The following is a 23,941-nucleotide window of genomic DNA, read 5'->3' on the forward strand; positions in this document are numbered from 1 at the left end:
CCCGATTTCAATAATTAGTAATCAAAATAGTATAGAACTGATTTCAAGATAGACTTATAGACTAATGGAAAAGGATGAAGTCCACAAATAAACCTACTTTTAGATAGATAGTTGATTGTTGATGTGGGTGTAAAGGTTAGGCAGGGAGAAACATGTTTCTAATAGCTAGTGCTGAGTCCTTGGGATATCTACTTTGGAATCTGGTAGATACTTCAAAGAGGAGTATTGTGGGCCAAAACCATGTTATTATTATTTTTTTTTCCTTTCGGAGGGATTTTTACGAGGTACTGAGGATTGAATCCAGTAACATTTCACCATGGAGCTACACTCCCAGCCCTTTTTATTTTTTATTTTGAGACAGGGTCTCAGTAAGTTGCTGAGGCTGGCCTTGAGCTTGTGATCCTCCTGCCTCAGACTCCCAAACCACTGGGATTGTAGGAGTGTGTCATTGCACACTGTTCTTTACTTGATATCTGGTGAAGGTGATTAGTGTGGGATTATGTGAAGGATTTATAGATCACCCTCTTTTCTTCACATGTTTATTCATTCCTTCAACAAATACTTACCTAGTGATTACACAGTGAGAAAGTGAAGGCAGAGTGGCGAGGCACACATGCATGAACCTTTCCCTGTGTCCCTTTGGATAGCATGAGAAACCAAGATGTATTAACTCAATGTCACTACTCTCATTATGCAATTAAAAGGATAAGTTCAGCTACAGTCAGTTGTGGTGAGAGCAGGAGGGAAGGTTTCTTAAAGTGGAGGCACTGGGCTTGAGGCTGGATGGGGGCCCGGCAAGGTAATTGTCCGTAGTAGCACCAATGAGTTTCCACTGGGCACAAACTCTGACAAGATTAGGGATTTTTTTTCTTTTTGGTTTTTTTGATCAGTACTCGGGATCAACCCAGAGCTTGGGCATGCAGGGAAAGTGCTCTGTCATTGAATTACATGCCCAGCCCTAGTTTGGGGTTCTAAGGATGTCTTTCTCCCCACCTGCTCCTCTGGAATCTCCTCTGGAATCTCGCCGACCCCCACTAGACATGCTGGTTGCATTTGTGCCTCCCTGTCAATACAGTTCTGGTTTGTACTCAGTCTTCTTTTTTCTTTATGTTTGAGTTTAAGACAGTTCCACCAGGATTTTGAGTAAGGAGGCTACTTTAATTCACTATCTAAACTCTCAATTGTTTTTTTCATCTGGGAAATTACACATTATACCTGTTCCGTGGTTGGAATGGATGGACGATCTCTGTGCTTTCCTTTAAGCTCCAGCTTCTTAGAGAACACTTGGGATAGTCCATTGGGTTATTATTATTGTTTTTTTGGAAAAGAGTAGAAACTTGCTAGAACAAAAGCTGACATGAAAACTGCAAATCTGCATGGAGTCTTTAGAAATACCAAAAGGCTTTGAATTTCAAAGTGTCTCTCTTCACTGAACATGGAGGCCACACTGAACTGTGCAGTCTGCAGCTTTCATGCAAAGGTGCTAGTGAGGAACATGCCACCCCTGGTTACCAACGTCCATCCATGGCTTACGTGTGGGGTGAAGCAAGGTCAGTGATGTCATCAGATGGGGCATATGCTCACTTTGGGCACTCTGGGCAATACATAGCTCTCTTTGGGGATATTCAGTTTTGCCTGTTTTAATTCAGAATTAATCTCAGGATAAGAATCCCTAAAAGTAATAGGAAAATAATAAAATATCTCAATCTATCTCCAAAGTAATTAGTTTGGAAACAGAATTTTCCCACATTTATGGAAGGGAATGTTTAAATTCTCATAAATATGTTTTATTGTGCTGGTGCCTAACAATTTTGTTGAGATACAATTAACATATAATACATCGGTTTTAAATATTCTATCCAATGTGCTTTGAGTCTTGCATCCATCCACATAACAGTCACTCCATATCACTCCCAATATAATAATATCTCCCAAAAAGTTTCCCGATGCCAGTTGGCAGGCATTTTTTCTTGCAACTATGTTTTCTTTCTTTCTTTCTTTCTTTCTTTCTTTCTTTCTTTCTTTCTTTCTTTCTTTGTACTGGGAATTAAACTCAGGGGCACTCAACCACTGAGCCACATCATTCTCAGCCCTATGTTGTATTTTATTTAGAGACAGGGTCTCACTGAATTGCTTAAACCTCACTTTTGGTGAGGCTGGCTTTGAACTCGCGATCCTCCTGCCTCAGCCTCTGTAGCTGCTGCAACTATAATTTCTATCACAGTGGATTAGTTACATTTTGATTTCACGTGAATGGATTGCACACTACCTGTTTTTTTTAGGTCCTGGCTTTTTAAACAATGTTTTTGTAGTATTTGGGTGTGTAACTAGCTTATTCATTGTGTAGTTTTTGTCACTGAGACCAAAAGACCTGATGAGAGCAGCTTGGAGGAGGAAAAGTTCATTTCAGCTCATGGTTTCTGAGATTCTGAACCCTCTTGCGTCATGTCATATGTGAGCTTTTGGGAAACACCTCACATCTAAACTACAACATTCATCTTTTATTACATTTTATAGATATATGTTATTCAATGAGTTATGGCTATTTTACCTTGTAACTATCATGAATAAGTTGTTATGAAGAGTGACACTTAACTCTTTGTGTGCACAGTGTGTTTTCATTCCAAACCATGGAATGAAATTGCTTGTTTATCAGCTGAAATATTTGTAAGCAGCCAAGTCATTGAGATTCTATCATTTTATATTCCCACCAAAAGTGTTCTGTATCCTCAACGTGTGTGTGTTTGTGTTTGTGTGTGTGTTTGTGTTTGTGTGTGTGTGTGTGTGTGTGTGTAAGGTCCTTGCTTAGCATCTGGTTGGCCATCTTAAGTGACGGCTGCCATTTTAAGAAAAATTTCGCTTTCCTACCCTTGTTACTGAGAAAGCCCCGCCACTCCCTCATACCAGCCCCGCCCTGAACCACCCCATTAGGACCTGCTGGGCTCTAATCCCTGAGCCTGCCCCATAAACGTCATGGAACCCAAGCCTGTTTTGTCTGTCTCTCTGATATAGAGAGATGGCCTTTATTTGTCACCTTTGACAAATAAACTCTCCTATGTATCTCTGCCTGGTCTCTCTTTCATTTCTCCCAGTTCCTTGCTTTCCTTTCAGTGTGTATTTGTGTGTGTGTGTGTGTGTATCTTAGTATTTCTGGTAAATGGGAAGTGTACACTCATGGTTGGAGTTTTTAATGTGCCTGTTGGACATTAATGTATTTTCTTTTAGAGGGATCTGTCAGTCTTTTTTGCTCAAGGTTTAACTTTAATTGTTGATTTTTAGAAATTCTTTATATATCTAGATACAATTTCTTGGTCAACTGAATGTATTGTTTTTCTAATCTGCAGTCTGTTTGCTCATTTTCTTCAGCTCTCTTTTAATTAATAGGTTTTATTTTTAGAATACTTTTAGGTTACAGAAAACTCCACCACAACATACTGAATGTTTCCATATTCCCTCACACGATTTCCTGTATTATCAATGTTATGCATTAGTGGGGTATATTTGTTAAAACTGATAAGCCAATATTTAAACATTACTGTTAGCTGAAGTCCGTAGTTTACATCAGGGTTCACTTTGTACATTCTGTACGTTTTGACAAATGTGTGTTAATGTGAGCCCACCATCCCAGTACCAAACAAAGTAACTTTGCTGAACTGAAATTTACCCTGTGCTCCACCTACTCATCCTTCCCGTCCTCACCCACATTCCTGCCAACCTTTTTTATCTGTCTTGATGGTCTGGCCATTCCCAGTGTGTCCTGGAGTTGAGTCCATGTTGACTTTCTTAGCACTTAAGGTTCCTCCACGTCCCTTGGTGTCTTGATAAATCATTTCCTTTATAACTCAACAGTATGCTGCTATATGGACATGACCACAGTTCTGTCCACTCACCCACTGCAGGACGTCTTGGCTGCTTTCATTTTGAATGATGCTGCTATCAACATCTATGTGCAGGTTTCACATGGACATAGGTTTTCAGCTTGTTGGGGCAAATTCCAATGTGTGCACCTGTCGGATGGTATAGTGAGGGTGTGTTTGGAGCGAGAAAAGCCGCCAGCCTGTCTTCCACAGTGACTGCCTTCATCTTGCACTCCACCCCCCAGCCAGAGTTCCTGCTGCGCCACAGGCTCCTGGCACTGGCTGTGGACAGTGCTCTGCACAGTGGTCACTCTGGTGGGCGTGGAGTTGTTCTGACCCACTGGCTGGTGGTGTCTGGCAGGAACATCTTCTCATAGGCCCTTTGCTATCTGATTTGCCTCTTTGTTGAGCTGTCTACTCAGAGCCTTTGCCCATTTTTTTTTTCGTTAGTTTTCTTATTGTTGAGTTCTAAAACTTTTGGTATATTTTTGCATACCATGTTATTTTTATCAGATATGTGTTTTGTAAAGATTTCTTCAAGTCTGTGGCTTGTGTTTTCATTCTCTTCACTGTCTTTTGTAGACTATAAATTTTATATTTTAATAAAGCAGAAATGTTTCTTTCACGTATTATGCTAGTATTATATCTAAAAAGCTATCACTAAACTTATACATCTAGGTGATCAAAGTCACCTAGATTTTCTCCTCTGTTACCTGATAGACTTGATGCACAATTATAAAACTAAGATTTATTCTGACTTATGTGGTGTATGATTTCTCTTGTGGATGCCCAGTGGTTCAGCACTTGTTGTCAAGTCCATCTTTCTCCATTTAATTGCCTTTGCTCTGTTGCCAAAGGCAGGTGAATGGGTTTCTGCGGCCTGCTTCTGAGCCCCCTCTTCTGTCCCACAACCACACGTCTGTTCTTTCACTGCTATCAGTACTGATTTATGTAGCTTCCTGGTGATTCTTCAGATAGGGTCATGGGTCCTCCAAGTCTGTCCTCTCTAAAAACTCTGTAGGTTCTTCTGGGTCTTTAGCCTTTCCACACATACTTTAGAATCCATTTGCTAATATTCGTAAAAGATCTTCTGAGATTCTGTTAGAATTACACAGAATCTATGGGTGACGTTGGATAGAACTGGAATTTGGAAAGCAATGCCTCTCTTTATCCATGTGGATACACTATGTCTTCATAGATTTAGCCCTCCTTTGACCAACTCTATCAAAGTCTTAGTGTTTTCCTAATATAGGTCTTACACATATTTTGTTTTGTCTATTTGGCACTAATATAAATAATGGTTTCAACTTAAAATTTCAATTATTCACTGCTGGTGTACAAAAAAGCTGTTGGATTTTATGTATTCACCTTCATTGCTACAGTCTATTTGTAACTGCTGCAGTCGTTTATTATTCCTGGGTTTTGTTGTGGATTTCTTGGATTTTTTTTACTAGATAATCATATTATCTGTGAACATGGAGTTTTATTTTCCTTCCCAAGCTACGTTTTATTTCCTTGTCTTATTTTGTTGCGTTAGTTGGAACTTTCAATGTTTGATAAAATAAAAATGGCAAGAGAAAAATTCTTGACTTACTCCTGGTGTTAGAAGAAAAGTATTCCATTTCCCACAATATGATGCAATGTCAACTGGAGTGTTTTGTAGATATTACTGATCAACTTGAGAATGGTCTGTTCCAGTTTGAGAGGTTTTGTTTTCCAATCAAGAGTGAATGTTGGATTTCTCAAGTATTTCTGCATTCACTAATTTGACTTTTATTCTTTGCCTCTTGATCAGATGGTTATATATTAATTAGCTTTCTGTTCCTTGTTATTCTTTTGTTGTATAATATATAGGGTACCATGTGATAATTTGATACATTTTGAACTTTATAATGGTCAAATCAGGTTAGTTAATGTGTCCATCTCCATAAACTTTCTTTTGATTGACACGTAAGTGTTATACATAGTTATGGGGCACAGTGTGCTATTTAATACATGTATTAAATGAATACTGACCAAATCAGGGCAATCGACATTTCCATCTCCTTTTTACTTTGTGTTTCAAAACTTTGAGTTTCTCTTGGTCAAAGCTATTCATGAAATGGAAATTATGGGTACTGTAGTCACCACACTGTGCTGTAGAACACTCTAGTTTCTTTCAATTTGTGGTGTTTGGGTAACTGTTATCCCTCCCATTTTCCACCCCGCCCCCCCAGCCTCTATTCTACATTCTGGTAGACATTTTCTAACATCCATATGTGTCAAAGAGGGCACATGGCATTTGTCTTTCGACATCTGACTTATTTTACTTAAAATAATGCCCTCCAATTCCATCCATTTTGCTGCAAGTGATAGGACATTATTCTTCTTTGTGGCTGAATAATATTCCATAGTATATTAATATATTTTCTTCATCCATTCATGCATTGATGGGTGTCTAAGTTGATTCCATATGTTGGCTATTGTGAGTGATACAGAAGAACATGGGCCTGCAGGTGTCTCATTGATATGCTGATGTTATTTCCTTTAGATAAACACCCAGGAGAGGAGTGGGTGGCTCTTATGGTATATGAAGAATAGCTGGATATTCTAGTAGATGAAGAGGATATCTGGATCTTCTGGTAGATGAAGCAGAATAGCTGGGTCTTATGGTAGATCTGTTTTTAGTTCCTTGAGAAACTTCCATACTGTTTTCTGTAGGGATTGTACTAATTTGCATGCACATCCACAGGGCATGGGAGTTGCCTTTTCCCCATGTGCGCCCCAGCATTTGTTTATTGTTTTGATTTGTCTTTTTTGTAACAGCCAAGCTAACTGGCGTAAGGTGATACGTCATTACTTAGACTAGCATGTCCATGATGACTAGTGAAGCTGAGTATTCTTCCACATATCCTTTGGCCATTTGAATTCCTTTTGAGAAGTGTCTGTTCATTTCCTTTCCCTGTTTTTAAGTTGGATTATTTAGGGTTTTTTTGTTACTGACTTTTTAAGGTTCCCTACAAACTCTGGGTATTCGTCTTCTGTCAGATGAGTGGTTTGCAGGGTTTCCTCTGCTGTTACTTCTGCTGTGCAGTTTTCTGTGCTTACTGCATGTGTCCATACCTGCTTTTGTTTTCTGGGCTTGGTTACACACATTAGCACAAATAAATGAAAATCATTGTGTGTTCCGGTATCTTCAGTGCTTTTCCTGTTTTCTTCTAATACTTTCAGTTTCAACACTTTCATTTAGGCATTTGATTTGTTTTAAGTTTATCCTTGAGAAAGTGAGTATGGGGGTCAAGTTTCAATCTTCTGTGTGTGAATGTTCATTTTTTCCACCACCACTTATTAGAAAGGCTGTTCTTTCTCAAGCTTGTTTTTGGTGCCTTTGTTGAGAATCGGGTTGCTCTAAATGCATGGGTCCTTTTTGGGCACTGTATTCCATTACATTGTTATGTCTATTTTTATGCCAATACCATGCTGTTTTTATAACTAGAGCTCTCTGGTGTATTTTGAAATCAGATCAAGTGATATTTCCAACTTTGTTTTTCTGCTCAGGGTTGCTTTGGCAACCTATTCAGAGTCTTTTGTGGTTCCACATTAAAATTTAGTATTGTTTTTGTAGTTCTGTGAAAAATGTCATTGATATTTGATAGGGACATTAATTAACTTTCGATAAGCTGTGTCTCAATGAACAAAAATTTTATTTTTGATGAAGTTCCATTGGTCAGCTGTTTTATAGATTTTGTGTCTTTTCTAAGCTACTTTTAAAATAGAATTTTCCTTCATTACTAGATGATCAGATATTAAATACCTAGGGATGTTTTAATAATAGTTATGAGGCCATTTAAAATCATACAGAATAGCCAGGTGCAGTGGCAGACATATGTACTCCTCCTGGCTTGGGAGGTTGAGACAGAAGGATTGCAGATTCAAGGCCACCTCAGCAACTTAGCAGAGCCCCTAAGCAACTTAGCCAGACCTTGACTCCAAAAAACGAAAAGGCTAGGGATGTATCTCAGTAGTAAAGTACCCCTGGGTTCAATACCTAGTACCAAAAAGTAACAAAAACTATGCAGAATAGCCATACATGCTGGTGGACACTTATCATCCTAGTTAATCAGAAGGCTGAGGCAAGAAGGTTTCAAGTTTAAGGCCAGACTAAGTTAGTGCAGCCCACTGTCAAAATAAAAAAAAAGAATAAAAAGAACTGTGGATGTAGCTCACTGATACAGCACTCCTAGGTTCAATTCCTACTATAAAATTTAAAACAAACAAACAGCAACAACAAAAAAGCATAGCTGCCTGGGTAAGGCCAATGCAAATCTTAACTTAAAACCCAATGCAGGCGGCAGCAGTTTTGCTGTAATGCTTGTTTTGAAAATGTGATTTGTTCCAGTACGAATGATATACTAAAGAATGATTTTGTCAAAGCAAAACACGCAAACAGTTTTGACATCTGATGTTGTATGCTCTAGTTGTAGGAGAACTTGAATGATATAAATTTGGAGTAGGGCAACTCATGAGTACTAATGAAGTCTATTTGAAAGAATGTAAAATTTCCCAAATTTTAACTATTTGGGCAAAATGCAATTTTTTTTTCATTTGCTTACATTTTATTTGCAAGAAACATTACATAAATGCTAGAAATCCACCCATCTGCACAGGGCCTCATGGTGTACACTAAGTACACTCAAAAGCACGCCTCAGACAGCACCTTCAGTTCTGCGCCTGCAGTGTGCAGCACACCCACACTGTCCCTCAGCGTAACGGCTTTCCACGTGACCTCAGTAGCTTTCTACCGCTGCACCCTAACTCAGATGGTGCCACCCTCCCCACACCAATTCCACAAGCAAACTGAAGTTGTTTTCCCCCGGTGAGGCGCCCCATGCATTGGCATTGTTATGCTTTCCTTAAGCATGCCATTGTCTTTATTAGTTTCCTTTTTTTTTTTTTACAAAAAACTTATATATATTTATTATATAGGACTTCTGAGTGTTGAGTCCCTGATTTTCCTATGAGCGTTGAGGTCTTTCTCAGGGGAGTTTGCGGAGGGCCACAAAAAGCTGTGTTTTCTGCCACAACTTGTTTCCAGATGTAGACGGGAAAGAAATGCTTTGTGCAGGGCTGAAAAGGCTCCAGTTGCAAACAGAGGGTCTGAGAACTCCAGGAATGCCTCTGTGGCCTTGTCCTAGACCCCAGCCCTGTGTGTGTGGCTTTGTGTGGTGGTGACATAGGTGGCTTTGTCCTCCTGTACTGGGTAGTAAGGGCAGAAATTGTTTGCTGCTACAACTCACTTCGGGAGGTGAATCCTCAAGAAGTGCTTTGGTGGGGTTGCAAGGGTTCATGCCACAGAGGACCAGGGAAATCGCCTTGTGTGAACCAGGATAAAGGGTGAAGAGAAAGAAGTGCCTGAGTTTAAAATCCATGCAGGTCACCCCCCACCCCCAGCACAGTACTCACATCATAACATGCACTCAAAATATTTGATGCAGGGACAAATGACTAAAAGGTAGCTGGGCACTCATAGATCCACCTGAGTGCTCTCACTTCTCCAAAGAACATGGAAGCTCAGAGGAAATAAAATGTTCAATAAATAATCCTTACATTACAGTGGTAATTGCAAATCATAAAACAAGAATAACATGAGGATTATTTTGGCCATAAACAACAACAAAAAGGAACCTATAGGACTTTTCTATAAATTATCCATTATAAGGAAGTCCTTCATCCAGAACTTGACCTTAATCTGAAAATAGGAGAGTTCCCCTGAGGACTTGTGGATTTCCTGTTAGCTTTACCTAAGAAAGGCATTTAGATGATATAAACAATTAGAGCTTCTGCTGAATGAACACCAGGTTGTTTCCAGCATACTGCCAACGTGCAAGCCCACCTTTGGGCCACCTTTCCTCCACTGGTTCCTGCCGTCTTTCTGTCTTGTCATGCAGATCTCCTGATGGTCAGTACTCAAGGGCACCCTCAGGAGTGACCCTCTTGCAGTGAGTTAGACAAACTTATGCCCTGCTGGGCCTCTGCATCCGCCCTCTTTCTCACAGCAGGAGCCCTTCTCTATGGATGGCCCAGGCAACCTCCTTTTCTCTGCCCTACCTACCCCTGCCCCCACTTGTGTCTGGGTTCCAGCCTCAGCAATGACTGGCCTCCCACCTCCAGATCTGCTTCTACGGTTCCTGTGCGCTGGCTTTTTCCTCTGTGAGGAGCATCACCTCCGGGGACAGTACCCACCCTCACCTGGGAGGAGCCTCCCTCACCTGTGCCATCTTAATAAGCCCTCCCCAGGCAACCTGATTGATAAGGTCACCTCTCACCCCCCGCCCCTGGCCTGCCTCCTGCCTGGCCCTCTTTCATTTTTCTTCACTCACCCACTCTCACTTTCCAACCTAGTATGTGGCTTATTTATCAGGTGCTCATTGTGCGTGCTTCCCCTGCTGGAACCTAACGGAGAGGGCAGTGTTCACCAGGCTCATTCCCCATTGTATCGCCAGGGCTCAGTGCCAGGGAAGAGTGGGAGCACATTAAATACTGCCGAATGGACGCATGAATGAGACCATTATCATCTCACAAATCCTTCCATCTCAAGGGTATTTCCTCCTGCTAGGCTTTCAATGCTCAAATAGCAGACTTAAAACCAGGAAGATGATGATGAGATGGAAAACAGAGTGTTTTAAATAACCCATTTCAAGGAAACTCAGACCATCTCTGGTGAAGGAGATGCTCAAAAGGGACCACTGACAAGAGCCAGAGAAACCCCTGAGTGTGGTCACTAAGGCACATGCTAACAACAACCCTAGGATGTCCTTTCCATCAGAATTGCTGGGAAATGTGCATTTTTAACTGTGATATCCTCCCTTATCATTCTCTTACAGGTAAAGGTATATTGATTGTAATAACATTGATAGAGTTCTTTGAAAGAGGGAGGAAAAACTTTTAGCCTGTATTTTTCCACTGGGATTGTACTGTTTAACACACTGAAGCAGAAAAGCAAGTGAGCATGACTCTTTAATTACAGCGGAATACACGGCCAGTTCAATTATTGATCTTCCTTCATTTGCCATCTCATAATATATTATACACTTTTTATCCAATCTACATAGAGTTCAGTATAGAATTTTATATTTGTAAATTCTTTTAAATATTTAATGCCTTCCCATTTAAGTTCCTAAATCAAAGTTTTCTAATAGACTAAAAGAATCAACATCATACTGAAAGTTTAGGAAAAAGATACAGAGAAAAATCAAACCTGGAGATATAGAAGGATTTTTAGAAAATACAAATCCATGTATCTGAATGCTCAATGTGTCAAATTGTGTATATTAATTGGAATTTGTGAATTAATATAATAGGAACTATGTAATGATGCAAAAGACCATATAGCATCATTATTCAGACCATAATGAAATGTAACTCATATGCAGGTAATATGGAAAGTGATATGTAAATTTATGTGATTTAATAAGCTCATTATTGAAGAGCATATAAAAATTGAACAGAAAAAATCTTGGCTTCATTAGTACATGATATAAATTACATTCTAAAAATCTGTTTGATTGAAATTATGTCACTATACACAATGTCTCTAATTTTCTTGGGTAATAGGGCAAGAGCATTTTAGAAAAGTTAAACATGATTGACAATAGCATGATGACCAATGCAAATAGGGACACAAACTTGTGTGTACATTTGTGTGTTTGAGTGTGTGCCCAGTTCATAATCACTGATATTGTATAGTAATAAGTACTAAATGAACAAAGCTGCCATATGTAGCCAAGCAAGTTGGCAATGACATTTGGTCATTTGTTAAAACCCGCAACTGGAAATAAAGTCTGAAATGTCTATGGCTGTGTTATTCCAGCACACCACTTTGGCCTTGTCTGCAGGTTTTCTTCTTGATCTATGAAGGCATTAGGGAATGACCACTAATTAGCCTCCTGAGACCGCAGGATGGTAGTGTTGGGTGCCGCCCGGGCTGTGGCTAATGTACCTCCCATTCCAGAGGAGCTGTCACTGTAAAGCCAGGTCAGCATGGCGGCAGAAATCTATAACTGCAGCGCCTCTGTCGTATCCTATCATCTCTGGAAGGAGCAGGCACCTTGTCTTTTTAAAAGAGGTTTCCATATGCCATAGAAGACATGTGTGATAAATTAAGCACTTCTTTCTAGACACTGAAAACATAATAGTGATATAATTAATTACAGTCATATTCTTGTTAAAATTGTGCAGAAAAATTACACCTTTTTCGATTAGCATGAAATATAAGTGTCAAATCCGTAATAAAACCCTGATCAATAAAACAATAATAATTGTGTTGTTAAAAGCGGACATCGAAAGGTGTTCATGGCAACATATTTTAAAGGTTAGAAACCCTTTTAAAATAAACGGATTTCATCTTTACACTATGTCATCTAAATCATTACTGTGTTTGTGTATACAATTATAATCAGACGATAAATTGCAGCTATTGAATGGATTAAGTCTGCACTTCTTGACCTCATAAATCTGAGATTGTCATAGCTTTAGAAAATGCTTGTGTAACAATCAGTTGATTACATGGTAGGAGCAGCTGCGTGCATGTTAACTGGAAAATATGAAAGAGGAAGGGTAATTCAGAGTTCAACAGCACAACTTTATAACACATCTGACACTTTCTTTTTTTTAACACTTTCAGGCCCTCCCTTCTAAATTTGCTAAATATTTCAGTAAGTTTTCATGTAGTAGGAGGATGTTTAGAACATTTACCAAATAGGTCTCCACTGGAATATTGAGATTTCCTGGAAGTATTTGTTCATGTCCTGTCAATGTACCTTTGAGAGCCTCTCACAGTCTCCAGGACAGGAGTGCAGCACGAGAGATGCTGCCCTGTGCACTCCGGCTGTAGAGGGGAAAGTCCTCTCCCTCCCCCAAATGGCAGCCTGTTTACAAGTGTGCTTTCTGCATCGGGTGTGCAAAGTCACTTCAACACTCCAGTCCACACTAGAAAGAAAGGCATCAAAGAGATGCCTTGCAATATATAAATTTTTTGAACTGAGAAAATGATTACCTCTAAAGAAGGTGAAATGCTTAAAGTGGCAATACACTAATGGTACTTGCAGGTGCACTGTCCTGGAATCTGCTATCTTGTGTCTCACACAAGAGGCATTTCTGTCCATTTCAGATCTGCTTAAGGAGGATTGGTTTTAACTCAAATTTATCTATTTGTGTATAGCTCCCACCTTCAAAAATTCATATAGAATATGACCCAATTCTGAAAATCTCATATATTAAAATGGTATTAATCAAAGATTCAAAGAGAATTAGATTATTAATAATGAAATATTTTCATTTACTTTAATTTTCTCAGATGAAAGGAATGAAAGCCTGTTTTAAGCATTAGTTAGGAATTTACAGCCTGCTCATAAAAGTGGCATTTTTCTCATTTTGCATAAAAAGTTAGAGTATAGAATCGTTAAATGGCTAATCCCAAGGTCACAACGAAAAAGGGAATTGGGGCAGCTAAAAAGAGAGTCCTCAAAATCAAGCTCCTGAGCAACAGTGGCCTTTTTATAACCCCTATTTAATAACATTTAATGATTAAATTACCATGAAAATAAAACATCTTGTTCTAGAGGCATTCTGGTATGGGAAAATAGAAGACAATGATCTATGATGTGCCCTCAACTTCACTGGAACAGTCTTGTAACAGATAAGACCCAGCAGACATGCCACCTGTGTACAGCACCCACTTAGCCTTTGGAGAGCTGGGGGAATGTGGAGTTCCCAGAGAGTGGGCAGTTGGCCTCCATGGATTTTTGAGGATGAGTGATTAAAAGCAACTGCAGGAATATATGTCTCCTTCTGACTTGACACATTCTGTGCACACAGATTACAACTTCTTTTAATTTTGAAATTGATAGTCAGCAGTGTCCAGGTGCCTCATTCTGTTAGACTTGGCTAGCTATGTAGTGATATGGCCCCACTTCCAGCATTAGTCTTTTCATGGGACTATGCATGCATACGTCCCCTCATGTGGTGTTTAAAGGGGTCTACAGCAAAACTACTAGTGTCGTTAACATCCCTTAGAAAGAAGAGGTTGAGTGTACCATCCCAGTCACAGACCTGGGCAGCAGTGCAGCTGATGTGGAACCCCAGTCTTTTGGTCCTGCAGTTGCAAAAACTAATTTCTAACCACTAGGCAGTACTGCCTGCAGGCTTTGCTTCCCAGCAAGAGTTCTGAACCCAGAAATTCAAGCTGCCCAACAGCCACAAGTGCCACTACTTCAAGATTGAAAATGTTATCCCCAAATAACCCATAGACTTGTATGGCTGGTTGTATGGTGAAGTATAGTTACTATAACTACTGATATTTATGGGTTTTTCATTTATGCAAAAAGTAAAACCAATCAAAATTTACCATTTAAGTCAAAGAATGCTTGTCAATACATTCAATTGACCACTGGGAGGAAGTTCGCCTTGGTAGAGTATGTGTCTACAACATGGGTTGAGAGGAGCTCATGTAGAATTAGTCATGTCAGTTTGTTTTCTTTGGCATCCTTGACATGGACATTCAGTGAATTAACTCAGTTCATTAACAGTTTTCAGTAAATATGACAAACGTAAATGATAACCCTTGGGGCCACTGATCTCTTGTTCTTTGACCATGCTCATGCACAGCTGTTTGACTGACTTAACTGCTCTGTACATGACGGCCCTGAGAGCAGTGGACTCTGCCCTATCACCATGCCACAGCCTCTGCGGGTGGGAGGCTGTGCCATCTTGGTTGGTGATGTTTGCTTGAGAAATCTCCCAGTGGAGATTCCCTGTATTTATTGCTGTGATTCTTTGAAGAAGTCTGCTTTTCTGACAGCATTTAAACCCCATGTGGGCAGGCACTGTATGACTGTACTCTCAGTGCCTGGCACATCATTACTCCCAGTACCTAGCACAGTTCCTAGTATACATTAGGTACTCAATAGATGGATGTTGAATAAAAGGACAGTCAATATCACACTGATTATGACAGAGACATCATGCGCCTGTAAGAAAAGACAGTGAGCACTGACTTCTATTCAACTTAATCGGGCTCTCATTCACGTTAAATATGACATGTAAGTGCGCTGGACTCTAATGGTTGTGTGGATGCGGTAATGGCTTCTTAAGGTGTCATGATGAGACTGTGCTGTCCCTAAAGTCCCTGCCCGTTGGAGGACCCTAGGTGTGTGTTCAGCTTCTCTGCACGCCACAGAGGTGTTTTCTTGAAAGAGTGGCTATACTTTGAGAAACATGTCAACAGATGGGGTCAACCTGCCTGATCTGGGAAGTGATTTGATCATACACTCTGTAATTCGTCAAATTTAAATAATACTGTTCCTCATTTTGGAAAGGATTTCACTTCCTTACAATAGCCTGCAATTGGATGTATGGCTCATTGTGCGCATCAAAATTTCTACCCCTAGAACCAAATGCAAACCATGTGAAGACTTTTCAGCCAGAGTTTTGATAATTTCTTTCCACCAAGGCCGAGGGACACAAGAGCCCTGGACACAAAAAGCAACCCAGATATTTATATTCTTTCTCCTCCTCCTCCTCCTCCTCCTCCTCCTCTTCCTCCTTCTTACCTCTGTTTATTCTTTTATTTGTTCATTCTTTTAATAACAAATGCAAAAATCATATACTGATGTACTTTTTTGAATTGAAAGCAAGGAATATTAACTGTAACATAACTAACTATAACATAACTAAAATATATTCTGACACTGTAGTATGAGTGGCAGACAGAAAGATTAATTGTATTTTTAAAAAGGACACAAAGAGAACGAATGAACAGGAGCAGGAGCCTCCCAACAAACCAACCATGCTGTGGAGAAGGAAGGAAATGAGGGAGAAGGCAGAGGGAGGGCCCGCCATGTGTTATGTATTCTCTGGAGGTGGGGAGGCTCTATTGTTTGGTGGGATGTATTCATACTATCTGACATAGATGCTCCAATGATGCCCTTGGACTGAGATTTTGAAACTAAATATTTTGAAATAATCTAATTTATAGTGAATAAAATATTTTTTTCATATAAAATGATAGCCCTCTGAAGATGGCCCTCTTACCATTTTACATTTTACCCTCTATAGCCGGATCTGCTTGTCTGTCCTAATGTCTAGATTTAGAATGAAAGTGCATAGTGATATATTAAGAACAGAAAGGTCTATATTTTAGGATATAACCCCTCCACCAAAAAATATAGAAGCTATTAACTTTAAAAATTGATGTTAAGAATATTTTTCTAAATTATTTTTTTCACTGTGAAATTTTAATAAACCCTTCCATGCATATAACTTTTTAAAAAAAAAAATCACATGAAAATACAGGTGGCCGCTTTAGTCCTTCCTCCTTTCTTCTGGTCCCCCTTGCTGAGGACAGTACTCTTAATGATTTCTTGTGGAGTTTTTTAGAATAATTCCCCCCAAAGCTAAATGATACACTAAATTACTATATCTCATTTATCAAATAAAGTATAAACTATTGGACTTAAAACATGATGTTTACATCACCTCCCTTACCTTCTCCACTACACTGCCAACTCCTCTCCTCCACTGACTCCTAATTTCTGATAATTCTGTGGTCTTCTAAAGAACACTATGCCTTTAAATAGTAATTTAAACCGTGCTTTCCTGCCCATCAGGGCCTCTGCACAGCCTGCTGGATGAGGGGGGATACTGGTACCCTTCTTCCTCTAGCTTTCTCCTTCTCATCTTTTGGGTCCTAAGTCATTCTCCTCCTTGCAGTTCCACTTACCCCCTTGAACTCTTCCAGTTTCCGTTCTTTTCTACAGAAGTGATTTCATCTTTCATTTGTTCTCTGCAGAGAGGGCTGCAGCATCTTCTGGGGTGAGCAGTGCACAGCATGGAGGTGCGGCTTTCCAGGGACATGTGCTGGAAGTGCTGTCTTCCACCCCCCACAATCTCTTGAGTAAAATGCTACTTTCTTATTAGTATCCTCCGAGGTAGATACTGTGCTTCCACAAAGGGCCTTCTTGTGAGTCTTGGTCACAGTCGCTCAGTTCTACAAGGCAGGTTCCTCCCAGTTGGGGCCTAACAGCGAGCACTGGGACCTACACATCTGTCTCAGGCAGAGTCCCTAGGGTTGTGGAGAGAGTGTGTCTGACATGCCAAGCTGGGGGCTTGCAGAGCAGTAGGAGCCTGGGGCTGCTGTTGGGGGAATGAGGAGGGAGCAGGGTTTATCATGGAGAATGGTGTTTAAACCTTTAGCCTTCGTGAATACATGGAGCTTGAACATGAAGGGTCATAGGGGCTCTTTGAAGGATCTGTTTGGGGAGTGGAGTGACATTAGCAGGTGGAGTGAGAGGGAGAAAGGGGACCCAGAAACCCGCAGGAGGATTCCCATCAGAGACTGACCATAGGGAGTGCAGATCTCATCTGTCCCCAAGGCCCATCTCAGGTGCCACTTGTTCATGAGCCTCTTTCTGCTCTTTCTTTAACTAACTGAAAGATATCCCACCCCTTTCCATTGCCTGGATCTTGTTTCTTTGTCTCAGGGAACTTGTCTTTTTTGCTTTGTGTGAAGAGGTTTACAAAGATGCAGTATCTTTTCGGGTAGTTGGGAATTGAGGTCAGATTGCTCTTGACTTCCTCAACACCTAGCCCAAACTTTTGCATCCAGCAGGCATGCAATAAGTGGACTTTTAAGGGTATGAGTGCTTGACCTAAAGAGAAATGCTCACTTCTTTTTGCAGGTTTCCTCCCTTGGATCTACCTTTGCTCCATAGTTCGTCTCTCCTCTCTCCATGTCTTTTGCTTTGTTTGTCTTCCCTTCTAACAAAGACCTGGCCTCTGCGTGCATGAATAAACAAACACAAAGCTCCGTGGATCCATGGAGATTGAAAATCCTAGAAAGAGAAGGAGACTAAAAGTGACAAAGAAAGAAGAAACATGATCTGATATTTAAAAGGCAAAGCTACAAAGACAGGAGTGTGCGGCCCTCTCTGAGGCTGGAGGGCAGCAGCTCAGGATCAGCCTGGTACTTAATGTATTATGTCAGAGACGCCTGCCGAGTGTGTAAGACAGGAGTGTTTAAATTCCTGCCACCCCTCTGTACCAGGAATAGGTTGATAAACAAATAGGAATCTAATTACCATAAACACATTTCAAATATCAGTGAACAAGGAATTGTATCCAAAGCAGGAGGGAATATAGAGGTTTGTACGGTTTTGGAGACTGGCAGTCCACAGAGCAACTGTCTGCATTTGAATTAGCTGTCAGAGTGATGGACATTTTTTGCTGTCTATACTGTTATAATTTTTTAGTCCTGTAGGCTTCCTACAGATTTAGTTAAAGGAACTCTCAACATCCTAAGGGATTATACATTTAAAATATAATAGGTGATGACATTTAAAATATAGTAGATGTTTCAAAAAAGAGGGGCTGAGCTCTTGCCAAGCCATCCCTGGGGTTCTTGGTGAGTCAGCCATGGTCAGTGACCATTGTGAAGGCCCACAAACTTCACTCTGCACAAGAGTAGCGTCCCCTTCGAAGTCCAAGCACATGAACCAAGTTCACAGCACACAGGCCTACTCCACCCAAGACCAGCTTCCTCAGCTCACTGGGATGTCACATCACAGGGCTCAAGCATTTCCTTCCCACACTGGGCACAGACTCTCTTTGCAGGGTCCTCACAACAGAGCAAGCTGGGCCCCAAGGGAACTTGAATCTAGTAACTATTACCATCTCAAGGTGGCCAGGTCTCCACAGATTCCAAAAACTTGCTTTCATGTTTTTCTACTTGCAATTACTGTGGGGCTTGTTAAATATTCCATAGTTCTCCATGATTTTTAGCATCATTATTTATATAATCATTTACATTCACAACACATTTATGTAAATTACGTCTTAGCCTCCAGAGCAGATCCCTATTAACACTGTCATCTCATGTCACAGAAAGGGAAATAGAGGCTTGGGATGGTGGTGACTTAGTCCGACATCTTTCAGACACAGGTAGATGGACCCTCAAAAGTGGCAAGCCTATGCCATGTATCTTACAGTCCCAAGAGCAGTGCTCTCCGAACTCAGAGGCACTTGGACTATCTATGCTGATCATCATGGTAGGATTATAGAAATTTGTATTGATGAAACTGATACATTTGAATTTTTTTTAGAAAGAATCTTCACTTTATGCAATATTTCACAACTTTTCTTTCAATTTTGAGTTTCTCTTACATGTAAAACATGACTTACTTTATAAGAACTGAACTTTTCATACTTAAAATCCATCTATGTTCTAAAAGATGAATGATTTCAATGATCTTTTTTAGGGTTTAAAAAGGGTGGTATGTCAATTATTGTTCAGAATTACAAACAGCAATCCTCTCCACTCCAGGAAGTTTGAGCAGAAAAGAAATTCACTAACAGGTGTGGTGAACAAAACCCATGCCTAACACAGATTTTCCCACATCCCTTCTGCTGTTATCTGTTCCTCACAGCTATGTTCCCAGGAAGTTCTCCTAAGTTCTCACCTGGGATTCTCTCCATATGCCTGCTCATGGGTTGCCATGGCTGTGTGGCTAATAGGCACAGAAAGCTGTGCTGAGATCAGGTCAGTGGGCTGGGGGAATCCCCAGCAAGGCACTGGCCATCCCTGCTCATTGGGTGTGCGATGCAAATTCTGGATGTGATTTTTAAAATGATTTAATTCTACGGCACTAGAGATTGAACCCAGGGGAGTTCTACCACTAAGCTGCGCCCCTAGACCTTTTTATTTTTTATTTTGGGACAGGATCTCACTAAGTTACACAAGTTGGCCTTGAACTTGCCATTTACCTGCCTCAACCTCTCCAGTAGCTGGGTTAACAGATGGGTGCCAGAGTGCCGCACTCTAGATATGATTTAAACTCCAGAGCTCCTTTCAGGATCAAGCAGAGGCTAGGATCTGGCCTGAGACCTCTTTCATTCTTGACTTCCCAATCCTGCCCTGTCCTGCTTCCTCTTCTTTCTCCACTTTCTCTTGGAAAACTTTCTTATGTAGTCATTTTACCAAATCTTTGTCTAGGTCTCTCCTTCTGAATTTATCTGTATGCAGTGTTCTCCTTCTGAATTCATAGGACTCCCATAATCACATACCTCAGCCTGGGTGGCTTACAGTAGCAGAAGTCTATTCTGCCATAGTTCTGGAAGCTGGAAGTGTAGGATCCAGATGCCAGCGAGACTTGGCTCCTTCTGAGACCAGCCAAGGCACTCCTTGCCTTCCTAGCTTCCAGTGGGACCACCCATCCAGGCTTGGCGCTCCTTGGTGTGTGGCTACTTCACACCTGTCTTTTCCTCTGACATCTCACAGAGATCTTCCTGTGTGTCTCTGCATCTTCACAGAGCATGCTCTCCCCTGGGTCTCTGTGATCTTTCAAGGACAGCAGATATGTGGGGTCAGGGACCACCCTAATCCTCTGGCCTTATGCTGATCATGACTGCAGAGATATTTCCAAGGAAGGTACCATTCACAGGTACTAAGAATCTGGGCCACAGCCTCTTTTTCAGGAGACATAGTAGTCTACAATACACACAATAACCTAAGACAAATGAGGTTGGGGCAGGATAGGGCAGAGCAGAAACTCTACTCATCAGGAACCACAGTGCTGGTTCCAGAACCTCTGCCCTGCTGCTGCCCTTGGGAGCCCCGTCTCCTGCTCACAGCCTCGGGAAGAAAGGAAGTTTATAGTATCTGTCCTTCACGCTCCTTCTTTCCGGTGCAATCTCATGGGAGCCAAGCTGAAGTTTGCAGGGCAGGTGAGAAGCAAGGTTTTGTGTCCCTGCCAGGGGGATGTAGGTCCTGGAAAGAAGGAACTCCACAACACAGGAGGATAGCCAGCGGGCAACCAAACCAGGAGATCAGTCAAACACCATGACAGTCAGACTTGGGGACAAGCTAGGATGCCTGCATTTTCTCTGCATTTCTTGGTGTGGATTTGATTCCTTTTTGGGGGAAAGAATACCCTCTTCTGACTTGAGAAGCGTGCCATGACTCCAAGTGTTTTCTCCTTTGAGGAGTGAGATTGCTGACTGTTCCACACCTGTTGGTGGGTGTTCTCTCTGCTGCTCATCCTCGTGGTTGTGAGCCAGCAGTTCTGTTTATTGTAAAGTTCTCACAGGTGTTTAAGTTTAAATTCATCATGCAGGCGGAGAAACAGAGATTTGAAGTCAGTGTAAAGGATTGCATGATTCGTTGGTGATTGTTCCATGAGAAGTGAGGTTTAAACATGTATTCGTTGCTTTGTGAAACACACATCTATCTTACAGTAAAATGTGAAGACATCACTTGTTAATGCTGCAATTTTTCAATAGAGGATTTTGAGATCTAGTTGAGTTCATGGTATCAGACTCATCTATTTCTTCCTAATGGCAGCACACAGTCTAAAAAATGGAAATGAATATTTGTTGATACAGCAAGAATAGTGTTGTTGGGGATTTTAATATTTCAGTTGAAGCAATCTGAAACTTAACACATGAAATTCTTTGGTCAAAATGCTGGTGATTTTTCAACTATGTGATCTCATTTGTCACGAGTAAGTAAAGCTACTTCCTCTCAGTGTAAACATCTGGATGCCAAGTTTTGATGAGCATCCAGAACACCATGACCTTATTTTTTAATGGTTAGTGCTTCAGAGCCAAGATCACCAAAAGCAGTCAAATCTATCCTTACCACCTGGTATCATGAGGTCTGTGAGACAAGAATGTGTTTTAGATAATTAAATATAAAACATGAAAAATTTCCCTGAACATAGTTTTTCAAAAGGGCCAGGTCATTGCCTCTTGGCCTAAAGTATTTATTTTGTGGCATACTACAGAAAAAGTTTGCTGCCACCTTCCAAGAAGATACCCAAGGTTTTGCATTAAATGTTTTATGAACATAATAAATAAGGGTTTACCAAATGTGTGGTTACATTTTTTCACCAAGAAAAATCATCTATAAAAAGAAATAATTGTGTTTTGGGGGAAAACAAACCAACTAGAAATGACGAAAATACAGTCAGAGGATAATAAAAGGAATTAAGTCTAAAGAGCATTCCTCAAAAAGAAATAAATTAAAATATAGACCAAGAAAAAAAAGAGAACAAACAAACAACAACAACAAAATCAGCAGAGTAACACTTACCCACATAAGGCAAAGAAAATATCCCCTAAAAACGATCCTCATGCTTGTCTGACACCTGTATAACTCTCTAAAGCGCATTGTGATAGTGTTTAATGCCTCATAGCTGTAATACAGCAGTAATGCACAGTTTTTGTTTAGCACAATGAAACTCAATTGTGTGGGCATTTATTTTTTTATCTTTCACAATGATAGTTACTCTGCTTATTGAAGAAATTTAGTTGAAAAATCCACAAGTTCCTTGAACACTCTACTTGCTTGAAGTTTTTTTCTGGCCAGCATCCTTGTTTGAAAATCAAAGGGAATCTTAAAGTTGTCTTTGTTAATTTGGTTAACCAGTGCCATGAAGAAAATGTATTTAACAGGTATTGTATGCAGTATGAGTATCAGTATTATCCAGTGCCTGATAGGGAGTGCAATTTCAAACATGGCTAGATACTTTAAAGATATTTTCCAGGGTGGGGCTGTAGCTCAGTAGTAGAACACCTGTGTAGCATGCACAATGCCCTGGAGTTAATCCCCAGGACTGCAAAGAAATAAAAACAGCTGCCTTCCAACAATGAGTTAAGGAATTCCATATAAGACCCTTGTTTTTAATGATGTTGGTCTATGATAAAGATCCAAAGGCATGCTCATTTGATATAAATTAATGGAAGTAGGACAAGACTATAAATTGCTCCTTGTTTGGGTGGCCTGGAGAGTGGGCTGAATTGCTGGTATTAATTGAATACAGGTCATATCTCACACTGGGATCTGAAATTAGGATGCAGCTTCACAGAAGCACACATAAAGGAAGATTCAAGGGTCAAGTTTATTGTGTCCAGAGCATAGTGAGGTTGTAAAATTTCATCTCAGGCACGGTGATGACTCCTCTCCTATTAGATGAGAACTTCGTCATATTCTGTTTTCAGTTACTAAAGCAGAATGCCCAAGACTGGGTGATTTATAAAGAAAAGGGGCTTATGTAGCCCAGGGTTCTAGAGGCTGAAGATTTAAGATCATGGCAGCCTCCTGAGGCAAGGTCCTCATGCTGTTCATAATCCATCACAAAGGCAGAGGGTGAGCAGGGTGTGCAGAAGGGACCCACTCCTGCAGTTCTTCATAGGTCCTGTGAGAACTGCAGGAGTCCCTCTTAACAACCTTCAACCTCTGCAAGGCCCCACCTCCAGAGGCCTAAGTAGCCAGCCCAATCTCAACACAGATCTCAGGACAGTCCACTCTAATTAGAAAATACTGGGAAAAGAAATCAAGTTATCCCTCTCCTTCTAAGAGTACTTTTTAAAAATTATCATGCATCTGTATATGTGTGTAACAAAATTAGATCTAGCATAATCACATTTCCAATTAATACATTTAACTTAATAATAAATACTCACTAGAGAAAAATATAATTTGATGGCTATATGTCATTTTACCATGTGGATATTCTGATGTGCTTCAACATTCCCTGAACTGGAATTTCAGGTTTGTTGTATGTTTCTTGTTGTTTTGTTTGTTTTGCTTTTTTTTTTTGGGGGGGGCAGGTAACCAGGGATTAAACTTAGGGGCACTGCACTCAACCACTAAGCCACATCCCCCGCATCCCCCTTTTAAATTTAGAGACAGGGTCTCACTGAGTTGCTTAACACCTCGCTGTTGCTGAGCCTGGCCTTGAACTCTTGATCCTCCTTTGTCAACCCCAGAGCCACTGGGTTGTTTTGCTTTTATTAAAACATTATAGTTACACATAATACTCGAGTCCATTTTGACAAAATCATACATGTGTGGAATTTGATGTACTCCATCCATGTTGACCCCTCTCCCTCCTTCCCCCACCCCACATTCTCCTTCCTATTCTACTGATCTTCCTTTCAGTCATTTATTTTAGCAGGTTGAGTTTTTAAATTTTTACTTTAGCATGATATCTGTCATTTTCTTTGTGAAAGGAAGTATTCTTTTTCAGACACTTCTACATTTGCAGTATCTT

Source organism: Marmota marmota, unplaced genomic scaffold (assembly GCF_001458135.2).
Source record: "Marmota marmota marmota unplaced genomic scaffold, marMar, whole genome shotgun sequence".
NCBI lineage: Eukaryota > Metazoa > Chordata > Mammalia > Rodentia > Sciuridae > Marmota > Marmota marmota.